Genomic DNA, 13,792 nt, shown 5'->3' on the forward strand with positions numbered 1-13,792 from the left:
TAGGGGTCTCAAATTCCTTTCCATTTTTAGGATTTCTCAATTAAAAAAATATTCTTATTGTATCTATTGTTCTTTATTCAATCATACTTGATAAAATTGGTCTCTGATAACCTATTTCCTTTTAGCTTCAGCCTGGTTAAGTTTTAGTTATCTCCTAATCTATCTGTGCCCTCTTTTGCTAGATTTCTTTTATGCTGTCAAATATTGATTACTGTCAGATTTCCTCAGTGTTTTGCATTCTTTCAAAGATACTTATATTAAAAGGAAACAGGTTTGTTTCTTTTCATACTAGTTATGTTCCTGGGTGTTTATGTAGAGTGACAGTGCTTAATTGTTTCCTAATATCAAATTTGTGTGCTTTATATTTTTTCATTTAGCATACAAGTTCACAGATAGTCTTGTGCCTCATGAGAAAACCAAAGGGTTCAATCACACTCCTTTCAAAAGTCAATGGCAGAAGTTCTTCTGAATTACCTAAGAGGAGGATTGAGGCTTCTTGTAAATGTCTTTAGAACTACCTCCATGTTCCAGAGCTGCAGTTCTCCCAAACTTCTCTCTCTTTTTTTTTTTTTTTTTTTTTTAAAGTGGTTAGTGAGTGTTTCCTCAATATCTTCATGGAGTTAAAAATAGCAAGTCAATCTTGGCTATATATGTAACGGTTGCATACCAAGGCTTGTATCTATGTCCTGGGTTAACACAGCCTGCTCTCACAACCTCCCTATCCCCATCCTGAGAGGGAAAAAAGCCTCTGGGTTGAGATATATTTTACATTTTACAGTTTATTTCATTTTATGGGATTGAGAATAGATCAAGAAAAGTGTGGCAGTTTAGGCTGGATGCCCCCTGCCACTGCTACATGAGATACATCTCTGGTGTCCTGGATTGTTTAGGCAAAGTATGCAGAATGATTAGAAAGACAATTGCATGCAAACTTTTCAAAATATCTTGGTGTCTTTATAGTTAACTGTATAATATAGCATATAAAGTATATAAAGTAGAGTATAATACAGCATATAAAAGAATCTTTCACTTCCAGAGGGTGAGATTCAGATCTGTCATTAGCATAACTCTGGGCTAACTCGTTACATCAGATTTATTCCATACTAATGGCCATATGAGTGAAGTCTGCATCCAGGCCATATCTTGTACACTAAAATCTGCATTAATTTAGAATTTTTATTTACAATAACAACATTCAAAATACTTTTTAACAGTATCAGCCTATTGCTTAAAGGTAAGTAAACAAAAAAAGCTTTATAGTCAGGCGTTAGATGCGTGAGCCTGTCTGGAGGGAAGTGCTGAGAACTCCTGTGCCTGGTTGCTGTGTAGAAAGCCTAGCTAGAGTCAGGCACCATGGGGCTTACCTCTGAGCCTTAATTTGCATGCCATCTCCTCTCAGTGAACACCTTTAGGATCCATTCTGCTCTAGTGGTATCTTGATAACCTGTGGTATCCCTGCTTACTGGAGGAGTCTTGGTTAGTGACAGTGAGTGGCTGACTGAATTGAGATATGTGTAAATATTACATGTAGTACAGGAAGAACGTGCAAACGTAAATTCATTACTCAGGGATGTATCCAGCCTTTGCAAGAATACAGTCAGGATCAAGGTTTCCATTCTGCTTTTTGTTTGTTTTTTTTATTGTTTTCATTTTGGTTTGTTTTTCTCCATGTTCTGCAAAGCAATAATTTCATTGTGTGATTCAAATTAAATATAGGAAAAGAATTAATAAATTGTTTGGCATAGTGTTTTTCTCAGAAATATGAAGAAAATTAATATGTTTTTTTGTCCTGAAATGATCTCCTTGAATTTAGTCAATGCGTAATAGGGATAGTACATGTGACCTGAAATGAAGAAGAGACTCTGCCTGCTTTGCTTTGTGCTTACTGATTTCAGGATCTTGCCCTGCAGAAGGGTAAGCTTAGCCATTCAGTCTCTTGAGGTTTTTATAACTGTGATGTTGCCTGCCTAGAAATGGAGTTCTGCAGCACAATGAGGAAATGAACAGCAACAGGAGGCTTAAAGGAAACAGACCACAGCAAAGAAAAATGAAGATGGTGATAAATGCAGTTCAAAATAATGACTTACATACTTTTCATCAAGCCTGATTGATAGAGATTTCTTCGCTCAGCATGGAAACTTATCAACGGTGTGAAGTAACAATCACAGCAGGAGATTCTTTGTGCTTGAAACCTTTTAATGTGTGAAGGAAAAAAAATACTTCTGGGCTAAGCCTTACAAACTCTGTTATAAGCTCTTAGTTTTGTTCAACATTCTGAAAACACAATATGCAGATGGGATCTTTTTTATACATAAATTTTTATTTGCAGAACTGTGAGCAGTTATATATGAAAAAAGTTCTGCTGACTGATGTGTTTAAATGTTAGCATGACCATGGTAATCCAACTTCATTTATATTTCAAGGGCACTTTTTTTTAGAACAAAGCTTTCTCTTTCAGAGAGAAGACCTCAAGCAGTACACAGTGAGTTAAAACTGATATGATAATATATCCCTGATAGTATAACCCAGCAAATCATTTTGAAGGAAGCAGTTATTTATAATGAAATTTCTTATAGCAAGACCTCTGGAGACATAATCTAAGAGTTTAGAGCACTGTAAGAGTACTAATCAACAGAAGAGTTTGAAGACTGTAATTTTTCTATCTGGGTTCCTGTGGCATATTAATAAATTGATTCGTAAACCAAAACAGCTACTCACTTAGGATTAGGAGTATCTGGAGTAAAAGAAAATACTTTTAATTTTATTTTATTATATTTCTATGAAGCTAGATTTGCTATGGGATTTGAGGATCATATACCTAGAGAACAGTATCCCCTGTACAATTCTAGGCGATCTGATTTATCACCAATACAGTTCACTATGTTATAGAATTCATACTAGAATGTAGTTTTAAGTGAAAGCAAAGTGAAAACTCCTTCAGTCCTGCAAAACTGAAGAGAGCAGAAATACTAAGGTTTTGACATTTTATTATTCCTTGGATTCTTAAGAACCTATTTTTGCTTTATCCTCAAAATCCCATTTTGCAAAGAGATGTCCATATTGTTCTGTGATCTTTTTTTCCCCTCATTATTGTATTCAGCAGTTGAGCTACCAGTAAATTTTCTTTGAGTTTGATAAGTAATAGGATTTTTTCCTTCATAATTTTACTAGTGTTGACGACTCATGAAATAGCTGCAAGTGATCTGATGCTATCACACAGAAAAGACATTGAGAAGAGTGTATGTGATTTCTGAATGCATCACTTGTTCCCTGAACCATGTCCTAGGCTTTTTAAATAGTGGTACTTAATTCTAGTCAGACGCTCCAGGAAATAAAGAAGAAATCCACAAATGAAAGCATTTTGATTAGAAATTTCTCCTTTCCTACCCAGGTGGGAGAAAGTTTGCTGTCCTACCTGTTTCCCAACTAGTTTGAGAAAACAACTAAGAACTCATCAAACACTGATGGAGCTAAGTGAAATATCATAATTGATTTTTCAGCTACCTCAAGAATTTGGAAATACATTCAGCTGGATCACTAGAAGACTAAATGTATTTGGGACATCATCGGTAAGTCCATTAAAATTTCTGCATATATTACATAAATCAACAGGGAGCAAGAGCATCTCATTTAGAACCACATCTTCCAAACTCAGCAATAAAATCTGAAAGACCATCTTTTCCATTCCTAATGCCTGCAGGAAGCAGTTAAGAGAAAGTTTTATGTCCTCTCCATCCAGTTATATTCCTTCCTTCCTTCCTATTACCTTCTAGTTGCTTTAGTACTTCATAATATTGTGTTGCATTAAAAAGTAGTTCTTTCCACAGTATAACCTTCATAAGGGTTATACAGTGTTTTCCAGCCTCTTTAGTAGGTGGACTGGATTAAATGAGGAGGAATCTTTCTCTGGAGAATAACATATTGCTAAATCAGAGTGAAAAATGTATGAACTGCCCCCCAGGGAACTGAAGTGGGTAGGAGGAGTGTAGTGCTTGATATGAATGATTAACAAATAAAACCAGATCCAGGCATACCTGCATTAGCAGGGGAGTTGGATTAGTTGATCTCCAGAGATCCCTTCTGACCCCTACCATTCTGTGATGCTGTAAAAGTGAAATAGTGAAGCTAGTTTTCTGCATGAGGGTCATGGGAGTTTCTTTAATTTATCTAACAAAAATTATATTATTTTTTCCCCTCTCCATGGAATAAAGGTATTAAGCTCCCTTTTCAGATAAATTGGGAGGAAAAAATAAAAACAGGATGAGAATTTTAAGCATGTAAAAGATGTGTAAGGTCAATAGTTGGTGTCTGTATATGCATGAAGATGAGGAAACAGGCATATGGACTCGTTTTTCCCCCAGCATTTGGGAGATGGTGGATATTAGTTTAAATAATCTTTGTCTTTGGGTAGAATAACCACCTATCAAGTAACTAAATAAAGAATACTTTAAAAAAAATGGAGAATTAAATTTTAAAAAATGAGGAGGAAAGGGAACACTAATGGTTTTAGGATTATGGTTCAGAACCCTTCCTTTTAGAGACGGAAAACTGCAAGCAAGATAAAGCAAATTTTCATGGCAACTTCTGGGATAAATTCTTTGCAGACAGTGCAAACCTTGATGCAGGAAATTCTCTCAGTTCACTGTCATTGTGGTCACCCCATGTGTTTCCATCTCATTCTTCAGGGAATACTATGATTTCTGTACAGTGTCAGGAGGATAAGGAGCCCCCACAAGCATTGTCTTGAACTTTTCTTACTGTAACTTTCTGCAGCTGCCCAATTTTTAACAACAATATTAATTCAAATGCATTTCTGCCTTCTCTTTCTTCTTTTAGGTCGTGCTGCTTTGTTATTCTTTCTATCTTGACAAGCAGCTTATAAATAGGTACTTATCATTCTGCCAGTAATTCCTTTCCGTTTTCCATCCTTTATTGGCCACCTTTAGCTGTTCTTCCACAGCTTTCCAATCATGCCGATTATCACAAGCTCATTCTTCTAAGAATTTGGGATTCAAACTTCTTCCTTACTGCTTCTGTAAGTAATCAGTGATACTACTTGCCATCCTGCCAATGACACTGTCAAAATGAGTGGAATGCACCTCACATAAAAGAGAGAGGCAGCAATATGTTGTTAGCTCAGTAAGTTCGATGGAATTTAACAAAGTGGCTTATCAAGGTTCAATATTTTTGATGGCAAGGTTCACCTTATTAGTTACTGAAAAGATGAAACATGCAAATGAAGGTTGATTTAGACTCAAGTTATTTATATAGAGACCAGAAACACAAAAGCATAACAAAGACCCTCCTGTTGAGTCACAGAGAGAACCCCTCTTTGTCTTCTAAACTTCTAGTGGAGATGAAGTGCAGTCATATCCAATCTTAGACTTCACAATGGTTTATATCTAATGGTATTATCTATACAAAGTATATATTAATTATGAGTAGCTACATGGATTACTAATATCTCACTAGTATTAATTCAGCAAGTTTTCATTAACTTACCAAAGATCTGCTATTGTTAAAAGGTTTCTCTGCCTTGAGAAGCAACCTTGAGAGGTCTCTCAGCTGAAGGAGTTTTGAAGACCTGGTACATTTGCACAAACACACTTTAATAACATTTCTGCATAAATTCTTAATTCACCTACTTTTGTTTTGAGGTGACTGGCATAAGACCTTAGTGTTCACAAATGATTATGCCCTGCATAGTTTTGTTGATACTCATTTGCAAGGAATGTTCATAAAATTCAGTCAAGGCTGCATTAGGTGGGACACCAAAGGAATTAGGGGAACAGAAAGGACTATGTATAGCATAGCTTGTCTGGGAGACCAGGGGGGAAAAAAAAAAAAAAAAGCTTGGTAGTGCTGGTGTATCTTTCTCGCTCCCCAGAAGCTGCTTCAGATCAATAACTGTGGAAAGAAATTCAAGGAGCCAACACTTTTTCTCAGTGGAGAAACCCAGGTCCACTCTATCTGATTGCATTGCAAACAGTTTCTACAAGATAATCTCAGTCTGTTATAGACTGTTTCCAGTAGCTGAACAGTGTTCTGGGAGGATGGGGCTTGTTATTTAAATGCTTACTACTGCATCCAGAACATGGAGATGCTAAATTTATCATTGCCCATTTGAACTCTTGGGTTTGGGTTGTTTAGTAGTTTTTAATATCGGGGGGGGGGGGGAAAAATGCATGTGGTTAAAAATACATACTTTAAAAATAGGTTTTGGGCTTGTTGGTAGTTTTGTTGGTTTGGTGGGGTTTTGTTTTGTTTTGTTGTTGTTTTTTGTTTGTTTTAGAATTAGACTATATTTTAGAAACAGTTTAGTGGAGCTTCTTGAAAATGTTATGTACATCTCCAAAGGCAAATTGGAAACACATTGCCTTTTTTTGCACTATATCACTGTCTGTTGGTGCTTGGGAAAAGTATGCCCTAGTAATAAGGATAGCTGGAAGAGGTGTGACTTTACCTAGTGTAAGGAGATTGACAGATTGATAGGATTCTTTCTCGCATTAAGATACACTTTTAAAAGTCTTGTACGCTTCTGGCAGCCTGAAGGACAGAGTAAAATACTAATACAAGGAGAATGAGTATAAAATGCTTTAGGCTGGCATTTCACATTTAAGCAAAATCCAAGTTATATTCACTGCTTCTTGTGATAAAAGAGTCCCTAGCTTTTAAAAAAATGCCACGCATGCAGTATTACAGAACATACTACATACAGCAAGCTTGCCATTATCTCTGTCAAAACCTCTGTCCTTCAGCCAAAGAAAACCAAATAGGAATCTTGGAAAGATCCCCCAGGTTCTAAAATTTTACAGCCACATCTACGCTAGGGAATTCTGCCAGTAAACAAGTAACAACAGGATATGCTGATATAGATGCTTTATATCTCTTCTTGTTAAAAATGTCCTTCCTGGGAAATTCTCTCAGCAGATAGGTGGGTAGTCCTGTCCCTTCTACATCTTCACCTAACTTGTTTTATAGTAGAAACACTTAACTTGGAGGACTCAGGGCACTCAAATCCAAGGACTCATAGTTCCTTTTCCTGTTATGATCTTATCCCATATCATCTATGCCTTGTCCCTTAATCCTGTGATTCTCCAAGGCTGCTTTTCACTCTTGCTCTTCTCTCAAATGTATGTGCTGTGCATCTAATTCTCATTTCCATTTTGGAAACAACATTCATAGCTTCTATAGCATTTCAGCTACTAAACCATTATGCGTCACTTTGACAATAAGAAACCTGAGGGTAATGAAAATAACAATTGTTTCAGGATCTATCAAACACTTGCCAACTAGTTTGCACCCTGTCAGATGGTGCTTCTAAATTTCTAAAAAACAGTTCGGCTGTATTATGATATACATTCAATATGTATATCATAATATATAGCTGCGTATGTGCAAAAGTTCCAGATAGTGAACTTCCGCTTCATCTGAAGCTCTCAGCGTGGAAATGCTAAGTATAAAGGAAATACAAGCAGTTTACAACAGAGATCATAGTGATGCAGATGGGCATAACAGAATCTTATGGAAAGCAATTCTAAACATGCAGAAAACAAGAGAAAAATACCCCAAGATATTGAAACTGTGATGTGTCATTCTCTAATGTTGTTATTATGTACAAAGAGTCTTTGGTAGTACTGGTGAATCACCAGGAGATTTCTCTGGTAGTAATATTGTTTTCATGGAATATGTCTGCTGTTCCTCAATTCTGGAATATGGCACTGTTAAAAAAAATAAAAACTGAACATGTCAAGAGGAAAGATAAATATCAAGTGGGAAAGAAGAAGCATGCTGTTCTTTCAACAGGTAGGCAGAAGTTACAAACGCTTTTCATTTGGTGTCCTTGGCTGAGGGAGATTCACATGAATGCCTTAGAGTGCCAGGCATACATCACATATCGTGAAGCAGCTCTAGCAGAGTATTGGGTATTTATTGTAACTGTTTGCTATAGATAACTCAGGTACAAACAGTAAATGATCTGCAAAAGCTCATTTTAAAATAAGGCTTTGGTGCAGTGTATTATTAAACCTATGTTTAACAAAAACTGAACACGCTAGCACTAACATTCAAAGCTTATAAATAGTAGTCATAACTAAATTTCATATTTTAAAAAAGTTGAATGCGAGCTTTCTGCTTAACCTTTCACTGCATGTGAACTTCAGTGCTGTTTTCAAAGTGGTAGAGACAGAGACATGATTGTTGTATTGGCTTCAGAGGACGACTTTGCTGCTTTGAAATACACTTCCTGTAGAGGTTTCCTGGGTATTTCTGCAGCATTTGTTTGCTGTCTGAAAATTATCCTCTTGCACTTCTTATTACATCTCTGGGCTCAGCTGTTTTCTTCAGGAAGCTTTCTTTTGATCTTTTCTCCTTTGCTATGTCAGAATTATAACTTGTACATGAATTTTCCTTTTGTTTTCCTGAAAGTGGATTTATGACAAGCTATTAATTTGGTTTTGCTGAAATCTTTTGTAGAAAATATTATCTGTAGGAAATAGCAGTAAAAAATGTTCGGCCTTTTTGCATGAAATTGCCAACAACAGCAGTAACAGTGTCTAATTGTATGGCCAATGTATTTTCTCCATTAACAAGAGGTGTCCTTCCCCCTTGACAAATTCTCTAGCTTACAACACACGTTTGTTAATTTGTGACAGGCTTACACTTGAAAAAAATTGTCATATTTTCTTGGTATCCATGGAATAATTGCAGGTGCATTGTAAGCATCCTAAGACAACAAGCTGCCCATGTCACAAATTCTAGCTTCTGTCGTCTTCTAAAGAAGCATGCATTTGCAAGGCTATGGGACTTGCACATCTAATGTAGTGTTAGTGCAATACAATAGAACTACTTCTTGCTGCTGTGTTGTAGCAGGAAATGACCTGCTGAGAGGAAATACAAGAGATTCTAAAGACAGATCTGCACAAATAACTTCTATCGACATTAAAATGCTAGTCACTATAACAGTCGTAAGGGTTCATGGCTCTTCCTGATGTTCTTATATTAGCTTCTCAATAGCAGTCTTAAAACACATGTGCAGTCATACTAGGGTGCCAAAAAGACTTAGGATAACTGTAATGGCATGAATTCTAGTATCTGCAAGCAAAGTTTCCAAGATCAAGAATTTTTATGGATATAACTAGCTACCGTGTAAGGAACAAACAAACACTCCCATCATGAATTAATATCTAATTTATCTAAATAAATTAAAAAGGAAACAAACTTCTAAATTTTAAAAATAAAACAAAGAATGGAAAAATTATTGCTAGAACAATGCGTAAGTACAAAGTTGTAATAACAACTTGCATGTCTGAAACTTGATGACTGATGTTCAAAACAATTGTCATTGTCAGTTATCACTAGGGGGCACTCCTCTCCTAAACACATTAAGAAAAAGACACGAACTACACTCTTAAGTAACTTTCTTGGTGAGATGTTTTGAACATGCACATGGGTCTATTTAAAGAATTTTCTATGTTTCTAGAAGTAAATGCTCAAGGTAAGAATATGTTGGTAATTAACTTCTTGTAACATTCCTTGAATTTGTGAATATTTGATTAAATTAATTTTTAAAAATGAATTTAGAGTCATTGGTGAGTAATTTTAGAAGATGCCCTGATGAAATGGCATCTCCTTGATTCATGTCAGTTAATAAAGATTGTTATTAAATATCTTATTCCCACCTAGAATTCAGAGATACTCTCACTAGACTGTCATGTTCTTAACCTTCATTGTCTATGATTCTATGATTGTCAGTTTGTAATCATTAATTTTACATTAATTAATACTTCCCTATTCATTATCCATATAGTTTTGAAGAGATTTATAATTTAATAGTCTTTGACATAAAGGAACAAAAGATAAATGCTTTCCAGCTGTTCAGTGCACGTGAATTGTTAACTGTTAGCTTTCTTCAGACCTGTAGCCCAAGTACGTGTTTGATTCCCTGTGAGTACATTGTCACTGTATAAATGATTTTATTTCCAGCCACATAAAGAAGGCTGTAAGTGAATAGGAATAAATAAGATCAGGAAAATGAAAGAATTTTTTCAAAAGGAATCTGCCATTTTAAAAAAAGAGTAGTAGCACTGTAAAACATGGAATGATATTATAAATCAAACCTCACAGGTTTCAGCTTTTCAGTTCAGTTTGCTATAACCTGCATGCTCTATAACTGGCTATCTTTTTATATTACCAGTGCATATGGCCTAGGTTTAGGGATAAACAGTTTCAAACATAATTCCAAGTCTTTAGTGATTAGTGCAGACTTACAGCATGCATAAAATGACCTGGTATATATTGATCAATGGAATCTATTAATTTAATGCCCTATGTGGAAGATAATTTGCTTCTGTAGTTCTAACTCTATGCACCATTTTCAGAACAATTTCTGAGAGATGGCATTAAGATTAAAATTTTACGTGCGCGAGTTCTATGACACTAACTATAACTACAGCTTCCGTTTTAATCTGAGAACTATTATCCGTTCAAAAATGGTGGAAGTAATTGTCTAAACGCTTTGTGCTACTATTTTCTCCTGTGGTCTACCTAATAAGCCAGATGGTTAGAAATTTCCTAATCTCTGACTCATCTCTGTTTCAGAACTACACAATCTACAATCCCTTATAGTCTCTTTTAAGGTTTAGACACACATCTTTCCCACAGAGACTGTGACTCTGGAGTCTTCAAAAGACAGCAACTACAAGATGCAGAGAAGTAACTCTGAACAATTTGGAAACTTACTGTTCAGTTACTTTTTGACAAAATGAAATATTTCAATTTGGTTGAATAAAGCAATCAATTTTGCTATGGGAAACTGTCCACTGTATAAGCACAATTAGCATCCCCCAGGAAAAAAAAAAATCTGTTTTGCAGAAACACATTTTAACTGTTTAATGGGATTATTTGTTAACTAGAGTACCATGTAAATGGAGTTCCTTCCCCCAGTTCCTACTTTCTGTCTGGTTTTCTTTTTTATTCCCCCCCCCCGGAAATTTGTTTCTGATTGTCGATGTATCAAAGGTGCTGAAAATATTACAGTAGTAACAAGAATGAGCATATAACAAAATATTTAGTTCCTAAATGTTCTGATTAAGACAAGCTGCCAGTTTTGAAACACTGCTGCCAATGCAAAATGAGCAGCTCAGTATAGGGTGATTTGGCTGTACATTGCAATAAAATATACATTTGTACAAATATACTCCAAATAGATTCACCAGCCACAGTGATCTGAACGGCCAGCTGTACACTACAGCACTGATGTTTGTGTTGTGCTCTTGTTCCACATCAATTTTTTACTTCTGAAATAGACCATCTATGTGATTATGTATTAAGTTAAAAAAACAGCCCAAGTGGTCATCTGAAAAACTGAGATGGAAAGGAATATGTAAAAGTGAAACCTCAGTGTTTGTATTCTGAAAATCACGGAAAATGAAAATTGGAAGGAAGCAATTTCGAAAGACAGTAGTGGCAGGGAGAAAAGCAAAGGTGGATTTAATAAATTAAATTTCTGTAAACAGGGCCTGTGAAGCAACATATCATTGAAATGTTTTGTCCTGAAGCAAGTTTCATATTTACCTTTTTCAGAATTGGATAAAAATGTGCAGAGCCTCTTCTGAGTTATACCCTAAAAATTCTACCTTATTTTTTGCAAGATTTAAGATTAATTTAGTTTACTTTTAAATTATATGGAAAGTGTAATGATTAGAGCAACAGCAGTTTTATATTAAAAAAAGAGAGTTTCAGAGACATAGACTTCATATTAAGGTTATTTGTAAAGAAATTGTACATAATTGTGTAGCTTTCCTTGTTTCTATATGATTTGGTAACAGGGTAAGACATACAGTATGTGTGTCTACAGGACCATATCAAATTAATGCAATGAGCACAAATGTGTACTTTCATCAAATTACATATTTAATTAGAAATGGACTTGGCTCCAACAGAAGATGTGGTTTTGAAGAAGAAAAATATGCCATTAGAGTAAACCTATGTAATTCTGAAATGTCTCATATAGGTGTAGAAACAGAGCCAAAGAACATATATGGTTTGTGATCAGATTTTAAAAAAAGCCTAAAATATTAATTGATGAAAAGGAGAATATTTCTGTATTTGATACATTTGATTTTAAAATAGTTCAATTATTTGAGCAAACTTGGCAATTTTACTAATAATTTTGTAAAGCAGGAAATGCTAAACCCAGTTTTTGCACAAAACAAAGCTAGAAGAAGCATATAGAATGTTGAAAAAAATGAAAAATGTCTTAATGTCAGAAATTAAAAATATCTTAATATTAGATTTGTCATTAAATAATTGTCTTGCTTGCCACATTATATACAGGCTACAACTATTGTTGAGAGGCATTTAAGAATTTTAAGATCCCTATCTCTTCAAAATAAAAATGTAAACAATGGGGCTTGCGGTCAAGGAGAATAAATATTAGAAAGGAGATTAATTAGCATGCCAAAAGTACTTTACTGAGATAAGGAGGCTACAGCAAGGCTGAGAATCTCCAGCTGTGCAGAACTATCATGAAGGAGGAAAAAGTGGTAAATGAAAAATCAAAAAGAACCCCTACCTGTTTAATCAACTGCAATGATTAGAATAATTCATGGATTTTTTCAAACTGTATGATGAACAGACATTTCTTAAGAGATGCTGATGATCTCCACAGTAAGGACAAAAAGGAGAGCTTGTTTCAGAGAAAAAAAATAATTAAAAAAAAAAGTTTCCGAAGATATATAGCATGGCTTTTTTTTTTCTTTTTAATGTTATTTTCTTTCTTTTTCAAAAGAATATTGAAGACCTAACCTGTATAGTAACTATCTAGGTTGGGATTTGTAAAAATCAGTTTTATAATACTTCATCCTCTAGCGTTATCTGTACTAGAAACACTTGCAGAGATAAATTACACAAGTGGATTTGCAAAATGATTCTTATATTTCAGGCTTGAAAATCTGTAATTAAATAAGGTCACCCAGCAACAATGTGCTTTTCACATCACAGTATCATCCACAGTATCTTTTACTGAGCACAACTCAAATTGTACCTCTGCATTTCTGAACAATAGATTTGGGATAACAGGAAACTTCAGTGGGTAAATGTAGCAGAAGTACCAAATTCTTTTTGTTTACCCTTATTTTTCATTTTTGTCTTAGGATGAAAAAAGTGTCATATACTTCAGAGAACAGAAACTGACCTCTTCCTTAAACTTCTAGGATACTTACAGAAAATTGCGAAGTAAATAGCCTTTTATCCTTTTGGGGCCTGAAGGTACAAAATCAGACAACTGAACAAAAACATCATATAGCTTGTAATGCGTATGCTCCTAATAACAAAGTCCACTAAAATCAAAAATGAGAATTTTCAAAGCATGTTTTGAATGCTAAGAGAAAGACTAGAATCGGGGAATATAGTAACAGTTGAGTCCATTGCAGCTTATATTATATGAAAATTTCAGATCCTTTTGTGTTTAAAAGTTTTAGATGAAGAAAAACTCAAATCCCATGAAATTCCCTTATTTTTGAAGGCTTGAGTTCCAGGATTTGTCTATTGGAAGTCCTGTTGCATTTGCTGTGGTTGTTTGGGCTATATAGAATGGCAGAAAATTTAGATCATGTCAGGCAGAGATGTCACACCAATAAGATGGTATCTTTTTCAGTACTAATGCTGATCATGTGAGTTCTCATGGTCTCTGGATGTTTGTTGTGTCTGGCTTTTTGACAGTAGTTGTGTCAGCAGAGATCCACGGATGTTTATCAATGTAATCATACTCATGAAGAATAAGAGACTGAAC

Source organism: Indicator indicator, chromosome 8 (assembly GCF_027791375.1).
Source record: "Indicator indicator isolate 239-I01 chromosome 8, UM_Iind_1.1, whole genome shotgun sequence".
Classification (NCBI taxonomy): Eukaryota; Metazoa; Chordata; class Aves; order Piciformes; family Indicatoridae; genus Indicator; species Indicator indicator.